The sequence below is a fragment of the Gracilinanus agilis genome, chromosome 5 (genome assembly GCF_016433145.1).
Source record: "Gracilinanus agilis isolate LMUSP501 chromosome 5, AgileGrace, whole genome shotgun sequence".
NCBI lineage: Eukaryota > Metazoa > Chordata > Mammalia > Didelphimorphia > Didelphidae > Gracilinanus > Gracilinanus agilis.
The window spans coordinates 11,790,214-11,799,614 of NC_058134.1; positions in this window are offsets into that span (position 1 = coordinate 11,790,214).

Genomic DNA, 9,401 nt, shown 5'->3' on the forward strand with positions numbered 1-9,401 from the left:
TTCCAGTGAGGGTTGGCCAGAAGGGTGAAGGGCTGGTAAGGGTGGGTTGAAGAAACTGGGAATTTTTATCAAGGAGCAGACTTGGGCTGGAGATCTAATAACCAATCTTCTACCAAGTGAAGGAGGATTCACTTCAGCTAGAAGCAGGATTAAATTCTTCAGTCCTGTAGGAACAATTGGAAACTACAAAAATATGAGTCCATCATCAAATGTAAGTGAAGTCAATTCTCTGAGCCAGATAACATGCCAAAGGAGAGAAACACAAACACAAAGAATGAACCTCTCTCTCCTCACAAGGAGATCATGGTCTAGCTCAAGTAGGGGAGAGGGAGGGGAAAGTATGTAAATATGACAGAATAATTAAAAAGGGAGTCAAGTACAAGGGATTTGGGGAGGGAGAGAAGAAGGAAAAGAGGGAATCAAAGCAGAAGCAATTGCAGAAGAGGGGACTATGAGGTTTGAGGTACTCTCACAGGAAGAGAGAGATTCTATGAGGATGAGACAATGGATGGAATATGCAGAGTGTGTGAGAGTGAGGATTCAGAAGTGACACTGAAATCCCAAGCTTGGATGCTTAGGAGGAGGGTAGTGCCCTTTCTAGCAATAGGGAAGTTACAAAGTGCGTGTGTGTGTGTGTGTGTGTGTGTGGTAAATGAAAGAGGAATTCTGCTTTGGACATGTTCAACTAAATATTTGACCAGGGAAATCCAGTGTGCACGACTTTAGCTTAGAGTAGGAACTAAGATTTAATCATCATCATTATCATCATCATCATCATCATCATAGCATTTACATAGTACTTACTTAATATGTGAAAGACACCATACTAAATGCTTTAGAATGATCATCTCATTTGGTCCTCACAACAACCATAGGAGGTAGGTGTTGCTATTATCCTTATTTTAGAGAAAAAGAAGCTGGGGTAAACAGTTTAAGTGACTTGCCTAGGGTCATACAGTTAATTTGTGTCAAAGGTTTGATTTGAACTTAGGTCTTCCTTTCTCCAGGACCACTGTGCCACCTAGCAGCTCTATGTATATGATGTGAATATATGTATATGATAGTATGTGTATATATATACATATATATGTATGTGTAAGTTGTTATTATTTCAGTCATTTTTCAATCCTCTCTGACATTTAATGACTCTGTTTGGGGTTTTCTTGGCAAAGATACTAGCATGATTTGCCTTTTTTTTCTCTGGCTCATTTTACAAATGAGGAAACTGAGGTAAACATGGTTAAGAGATAAAAAGGTACACATGCCTAGGGTCACAGGGCTAGAAAGTGTCTAAGCTGGACATCCATTAAACTAATAGAGTCAAAAGCTGGAGAGAAATCAATTTGGGTGAGGAACGGGGAAGAGCTATTAAAGTATATAATTAAAAGATTGTTGATAACTTTGAGGATGGTGTTTTCTGTTGAATATTTACCTTAGAAACTTTCCATTTAGAAAATTGGGATAATAACAACTCTATCTTAGTTTTGGAAGCTTTGAGGATTTTATAAGTAAGAATCTATTGTTATATCATAAATACTTATTATTAACTCTAATTATAATTTACACAAGATTCTTACCTACAAATTTTGGCAAATGGTACAAATAACATGAATCAAACCCTCAAACTGATTTTGTAAATCATAATGTAAAAATAATAAAACAAATAATTAAGACAATTGAACAAAAAGTCAAATCAGTTACTATATTGTGTCTTTTATGGTGAAGAAGTGCATTTATTCATTGTTATATATCTACATTCTTTAATTTTGGATTCCTAGAAGCAAAATCTGAGTCTTCTTCCCCTGGTTATAACCAGCTTTTAGTCTTCCATAAGAAAATATCTTCAGAAAACATTACATTAATTAAAGCAACTACAAAGTAGGAAAAAGAAGTTTTGTCATTTCTCTCAACTTCTAATCACAGTTCTTTCTCTAAATTACGATCTCTGATATTATCAATACTTTTCCAGGGCTAAAAGGAGAAATAAAAATTTTGTAGAGTTAGTAGTATTAAGGACACTTAATTATTGCTGTTTTCTTTTATTTTTTAATTATATTTTCCCAATTATATGTAAGAACAGTTTTTAATAATTGTTTTCTGACATTTTGTGACTCATGTTGAAATCCTTTTTGTCTTCCTCCTCTTCCTCCTTCTCCCTGGGATGGCAGGTAATATTTATACAGGAGTGATCATGCAATATATTTCCATGTTTGTTCTGTTGTGGAAGAAGACACTTTTGGCTTATGTAAGAAAAAAATTATGAAGGAAATAAAGTGAAAAATGGTCTATTTGAATCTTCATTCAGACTCCATGAGTTCCTTCTATGGCAGTGGATCGCCTTTTTCATCATGAGCCCTTTGGAGAATTTAGAACTAAAAACTTTAAAAATAAATGTTGAAAGTAAAATGTTCTTTACAAAAAGGACACTGAATCAGACCTTCAGGATATCCCAAAGCAAAATGACTCGTGTTCCCTAACTGATCTGTAAGCAAGACAGGAAAAATAACAGGTGACTGAAATGACGAAAATCACAATTTGGAGCACTGAAGGTTTCTAACAAATACTGTCACCAATCATACAACTCTATATCATCCAAAAGGGCACAGACTTTAATGGAATCTTTTCAATATGGTTCTCATTTCAACAAGGCAGATGGAAACCCATCTACATTTTGCTAATGTGAGTGACTACCGTCATATAAATTCTCAATAATTGTTTTGTCCAATATGCTAGGAACCTTCTTCTGGGTTTCTTAACGTTATTGCAATGAAACAATGGGGTATGTAGCATTACAGTAGATTATAGAGGGTGTTCAAATGAGACTTTCTAATGTGAGTGTTTACTGACTCAACTCTCAACTGTGACTCCAAAAATCTATAGTATTCCCAGCAGCCACACTCTAGGATAACCATTTGAATAGACCAGCTAAACCAGATTGAGGATATTCAGCAGATTTTAAACCCATCATTAAATTAGGTAATGTCTGCATCAAGCACATGAAGACTTTCTGTAGTGGAACAAGGGAGTGAGAATAATTTGTTCCCATTGCCATGAAGGTGGTAGAAGCAAGCACTATGGAGCTTCTAGAGCAGTGATGGCAAACCTTTTAGAAACCACCTGCCATGCCCCCCCTCACCAGAGATTGAGTGCCACCCCCCCCACTCTCACACACACCCCAACACATACACACACACACGCGCACACACACACACACACACACACACACACACACACACCTGCAGCCTTACTCCAGACAGGGGAGAGAGGAAGCCCTCCCATTGGGCTGCTAGGCAGAGGGGTGGGTGAAATAAGGAATGTCCTCAGGTGCATGGAGAGATGGAGAGGAGTAGCCCTACCCAAGTGCTTCTGCCTCTCTAGTAAGGAGCTCTGGTGGGCTCTGCATGCTCTCTCTGGCACACATGCCACCGGTTAGCATCATGGTTCTAGAGTTTGGTCAGACATCAAAGACACCAAGGCCATTCCCTGTGTCCTGGGTCCTCATGAGTTATCTTGATGTCTGGAAGAGAGAGTGAAGCTGATGACTTTGAGTCATTCTGCCTCACTACAATTCATGTACAAGTCAAGAGATTTCCCCAAGATTTCATTTGTCATCTTTAGAATCAAAGAATGACCACCAACAACAGTGAAACAATGGAGTTGTCCATATGTAATCTCTACATGTCACTTCCTAATAGCTCCTGCCCTTCCCCAGTCATATATCACTTTGATATATTTCACATTGCTTCTTGCAAGCCATTGGTCATTAGTGTTATCATGTTGTGGCTTGTCTCCACTAGCCTTTGGATGACCCATGATTTTATTTCTTTAGAAAGAAGGGTATTCCCATAAAACAACAACAACAAAGGACAAATATGTAAATTAAAAGTCAAATTACAATTTGCAAATTGAAAAAAAATATTTACCCAATATATCATTGGAATGTACTATTATGAAACCTCGAGTCCTATGTATACAGCTGTGTTTGGAGGATTCTAATTCTTCTTTCTCATTGCCAAGGTGGGGGGAATTCAAAGGTGGGGGTTGGGAGCATGTTGTGAAATGTTATGCATGGTTTCCAAGTCTCATTTTCACAAAATTTAAATGCGGCTTGCAGTAGATATAATCTTCGAAGGCATGTTCAAATGTCTATGTGTTCTTCAAAAGAGATTCTTAGTCTGGATATGCAGCCTCTTTTTGGAATGATAAAACAGGCCTATTGCTTTCATCCCTGCAGCATCTTTCAAAGAAGCCCCATTCTCTTCTCCAACATGGCTCATACCTTAAAGCAGGCCCTCATAACCTCACACCTGAACTCTTACAGTGGCCGCTGCCAGGTCTTCCTGGCTCAAGTCTCTCCTCACTCCAGCCTATTCTTCCACCTGGCCTTCAGTGATCTTTCTAAATGACATATTTGACCATCCCCAGGCCCCTGATCCAATAAATGATAGTGGCAGCCTGGTGTCTCCAGGATCAAACATAAAGAGCTCTGTTTGGATATAGATCCCTTCAGAATCTGGCCCCTTCTTACCTTTCCAATCTTCTTAGAGCTCACTCCCTTCCTTGTACTCTAAAGTTCAGTGATGCTGGCCTCCTTGCTGTTCCTCACATAAGATGCCTCACTTATTTACTCTGAGCATTTTTCAATTATTTTCTGACTGTCTTCCATAACTCTTCATGTGTCTCCCTGGCTTCCCCAGCTTCTTTCAAGTCCCAGGTAAAATTCTACCTTCTCCAAGAAGTCTTTTGTAACTTCCCTTAATGACAGTGATTCTCCTCTGTTGGTTATGTCCTGTCTGGAACTTGTTTGTTCATAGTTCTTTGTGTTTTCCTCCTCCAGTCAGACCTGGAATAGTTTTTGTAATTTTATTTGTATTCTCAGTGCTTAGCACAGTGTCTGGCACTGAAGGGATACTTAATAAATGGTTGTTGGCTTGATGGAGCTTGATAGACCCTCTGGAATCTATCCACTTATGCTTTGAGGTTCCATGCAACATTGTTTAAGGATTCCTGGACTAGATAACATCAAAGTTCCCTTCCAACTCCAAATCTAAGATCTTACAACCCCTTCACAAACACCTTCTGGCAAAGTATATTAAGAAGAGATATGGAAACAAAGGAGGAAAGCCATTACTAACTTGGGAGAATCCAGGAAGACTTCTTGGAGGAGAAAATATTGGAGTCAGGTTCTAAAGGATAGGAGGAGGCAAGGGTTGATGGCATGAAAAGAATTATCTTGCACAAAGTTACAGAAATCACAAAATATGTGTGGTTTATGAGTAGAAGAGTTAACAAGGTAAGGCCAGTAAAGTATCTTTGTGTCCTATTAGAGAGGACTTGGGATATCAAATTGAGGACTTAGAACTTTACTCAGTTGACAATTGAGAGCTATTGAAAGATTTTGAGCAGAAGAGTGATATAATCTAGTACGCAGAGAAGAAAGATGATTCTAGTCACAGGGCAAAGGTGGGACTGGAAGGAGGAAAAAGTGAATACAGGAAAGGCCACTGACATCTTTCAGACAGATGCTAGATGATGCAGTGTTTAGAGTACTGGGCTTGGAGTCAGGAAACCTGAGTTTGTAATCAGACATCAGACACCTACTACCTGTGTGACCCTAGGCAAGCCACTTTATCTCAGTTTTCTGATCTGTAAAATGGGGATGATAGTAGTATCTACCTGCCAGGGTTGTTGTGAGGCTCAAGTAAGATAGTAATGGTAAAGCATTTTGCAAACCTTAAATACTTGCTTAAACACTACTATGTGCTAGGCATTGTGATACATGCAAGGGATATAATGAAGGTAAAACCAGTCTCAACTCTCAGGGAACTCACAACCTAAGAAGGGAGACCACCTGCAAACAATTATGCACAAAGAAGATATCATCAGGAAATATTGGAATAAATCATAGAGTGAAGACACTAATATTAAGGAAGCCTGAGATAGGCTTTCTGCAGAAAGTGGGACTGTAGCTGAGAACCTAAGGAAACCAGAGATGCCAAAAGATTTACATAAGATGAGAGAGCATCCCAAGCATGAAGATGGCCAGTGAAAATGCTAAAAGACACAGATGGTATCATCTCATAGGAAGAACCACAAGGAAGCTATTCTCACTGCATCCCCTATTGGAATACAATAAATATAAACTATTATATACATTGTCATTCAAGTCCCACCTCTGAAATATACCATGTGACTTTAGTCAAGTCATGATACTCTCAGTTCCCTTGGCAACTTCATTTCTGAATTAATGGAGTCTTTCGCTGATCATTAGTTCTTCACACTAATAAGATCATTGGTCTGACCTGAAAGAAATGTTTTGTATTAATAAAATCCAGTTGTGTTGGAGGTCAGCTCATGCCTTGCCTCTTGACGAATACCAAAATCAACATTGGCAAAACTCGCTATAGGAAATTAGGAAAGTCATTCCCTCATCATGGAACTTATTTGCCACATATGAAAAATGGGAACACTGACTAAGTTTCTTTCCAAGTCTAACATTCTGTCAGTCTATAACAAAATTTCATTTTAAATGTTGCATCCTACCCTTGTCCAATGTGTTTCTCTCTCCCATCAGTCATTACCCTCAGAATTAACCCATTAATTCAATCAACAATCAATCAATAACTGATGTCTAATGTATGCCTAGCATCATTGCATTCTATATCTAATGATGAATTCAGGACTAGGCAAGCAAGGCCATTTGATTGAGGGGAAGGGTTCCTGGTCTTTGAATTGTAAGAAATTTGCTTTGAAATCTGGCTTTATCATTTCCTATAGTGGGGCCTTGGGCAACTCATGTTCTCTTTCAGTGCTACAGTTCTCTCTTCTATAAAATGAGTTAGACTATAAGGTTTCTGAGGCTCCTTCCATTGTACTACTAAATCCCATGATCCTGATTTGTTCTTTTAAGTTCTAATGAGTGTAACTTGTTCTTCATACTTCCATGGAACCCTACCGACTCTGAAAAGCGACCATGCCTGCCCTAATACTTCCAGTAACTTTCATTTAGGGAGTGACTCAATGGGTTCCCAAGAAGGCTCCATTTTACTAAGTTTCAGCTGAAGGCTTTGCATCCCAAATGTGGAACATCCAAAGAAAACACTCAGAGAAACCACATCGTGATTCTGACATCAATTGATGAAAAGCCTGAAAAACCCAAAGAGCTTAGAGGAGCTTTGTCCAAAGGAGTTATGATGTATTTGGTAATGTTGATTCCTAGGCTGAAATGCCATTTTAATACCTCGGAATTATATTGAGAATAAACAGTTAAAGCACTCAAGGTAATTTATAACTCCAGAGTTAATCCACTGTGATTAGGAAAATCCATTACATGAGGAAGAAGACATAAAAACCCATAGTGGAAGTGGTCAGTGTATGTAAAAACACGAGCCTGAGACCCACACACTCATTTCGACATGGTTGAAATTTTCTCTGAAAAGATTCGTCATGAAAATAGGTCTTTGTCATAGATTAATATTTAGCTGAACTACTGACATTGTCTCCCCGTCCCACTCTGATTTTCTCAACATCCTAAGAAGGGAAAGTTGGAGCATCCAATGTTATAGAACTGGGGATGGCTTTAGTTTTTCACAATATTCCAAACTAGCTATCCAGATTGCTTTTCTTCCAACATCCAAGAACCTGGGGGCGGGAAAGGGTGAGGGAGAAAAAAAATCACCCTGTGAATTCTGATCATCCTTCCCAGAATTTCCTAGGTCTAATGAAATGTGAATGAGATTCAAGAATGTTCTAAAGAAAACAAAATCTCTACTGGAAAGGGCTTGTTTGTTTTCTAAGTTCACAAATCTTTCCCTCAACCCCATCCTTAAAGCACTTTCATCTAAAATAAATTCAGTCTTCAAATGAGTGTGTGTAATTGCCAAAGCAAGCCATATTCCTTTATCAGCAAATATAAATATGGGAGGTTATAGGGAGTTCCCTAAACCCTTATCCTGTATTTTGTTCTCCAATTTCCCACCCACCCAGAACAAGAGTCTTAAAAACATCCAAAATGCTCCTAAATTGACTTGTAAGACAAACAGACTTGGTTTATTCAGAACCTAAAAACAAAGCCCTTATTCAGAGAACCCTTTTTACCTAGGAGGGTGGGTCAAATTCAAAATAAAGGATTACAGCAAAGCTATTGCTGTTTTCAAGGAATAACCTACATTGGTAGCATGAGATTGATACTCTACTTACTATATTTTTAACACAATAAACATAAAAAATAATATTAAATCAAGGACATACAAAACGAGATGGTTTAACCAATTTGACCTTATGGACCATAGTCAACTAACCTCTGTTCTATGTGGTATCTAAGGAACCACAGAAGATCTCTTTTTCAACATGAGAATCAGTACTTAAAAAGTTACCTGATTCATTTTTCTCAATGATTAGATACCTCTTCATCTTGGACTGTAACTATGTAGATGTTAGGACACTTGATGTTCATAGACTGATCCTTGTACTGTCCTGGAGTAGTGGGTTGGTATATAGACAGCTGATGACATAAAGACTCAGGGGTCACCCTTTGCTGTTTGTCCCCAAAGAGAAGATTTCTCAGATCAGTGAAAAAGGCTGGAGGTGGTGGGACACATTATCGAAATTCATAGACTCTTTAAACTAGCACCAAAATCATGTATTCAGTGTAACAGAAATGGATTCCTTCTCTTCCCACCTGAATTTATTCTACCTGGTGTTGTGGATGGCCATATCATAGATGCTTAGAATTCTGGAATCTGCTATAACTCTTTGTATTCTAGATTTATAGCCAGAAAGCCTGGTCAGGTCATCTCATTCAAATTTCTCATTTTACAGTTGAGGAAAATGATGCCTGAAGAGTAAGATGGATTGCCCAAGGTCACATAGGGAGAAAGTGTCTGAGCTAGGTTTCCTACATTAAAATACTCAGTTAATTCTTCCTTTTCCTTTCTTTCCCAAACCCATTAGAGAAGGTATCATTTGCCAAAAACACACATATTTATATAATATACATATATAGGCATATATATGAAGTACTACCAGATTGGAGAAGGACAATGTGTGTCCTCATTATCTAAAAAATCAAGAAAGCAATTTTCAAACTAGAGGCCAATCAGCTTGCCTTTAATTCTAGTGGAAGGTCTAGAAGTGATCCTTAAAAAGATGGATCAGGAACAGCTAGGGTAGGACGTAGGGATTACAAAATAATCATTCTTGCTTCTTCAAGAGCAAGTTAGGCTAGGGACAGTTAGGTGGCTCAGTAGGTGACAGCAAGGCCTAGATACAGGAGTTTTGGGATTCAAATCTGGATCCAGACACTTCCTAGCTGTGTGACTCTGGGCAAGTGATTTAACCCCAGTTGCTTTGCCCTCGCTGCTCTTCTGCCTTGGAATAAATACTTAGTATTGATTGTAATA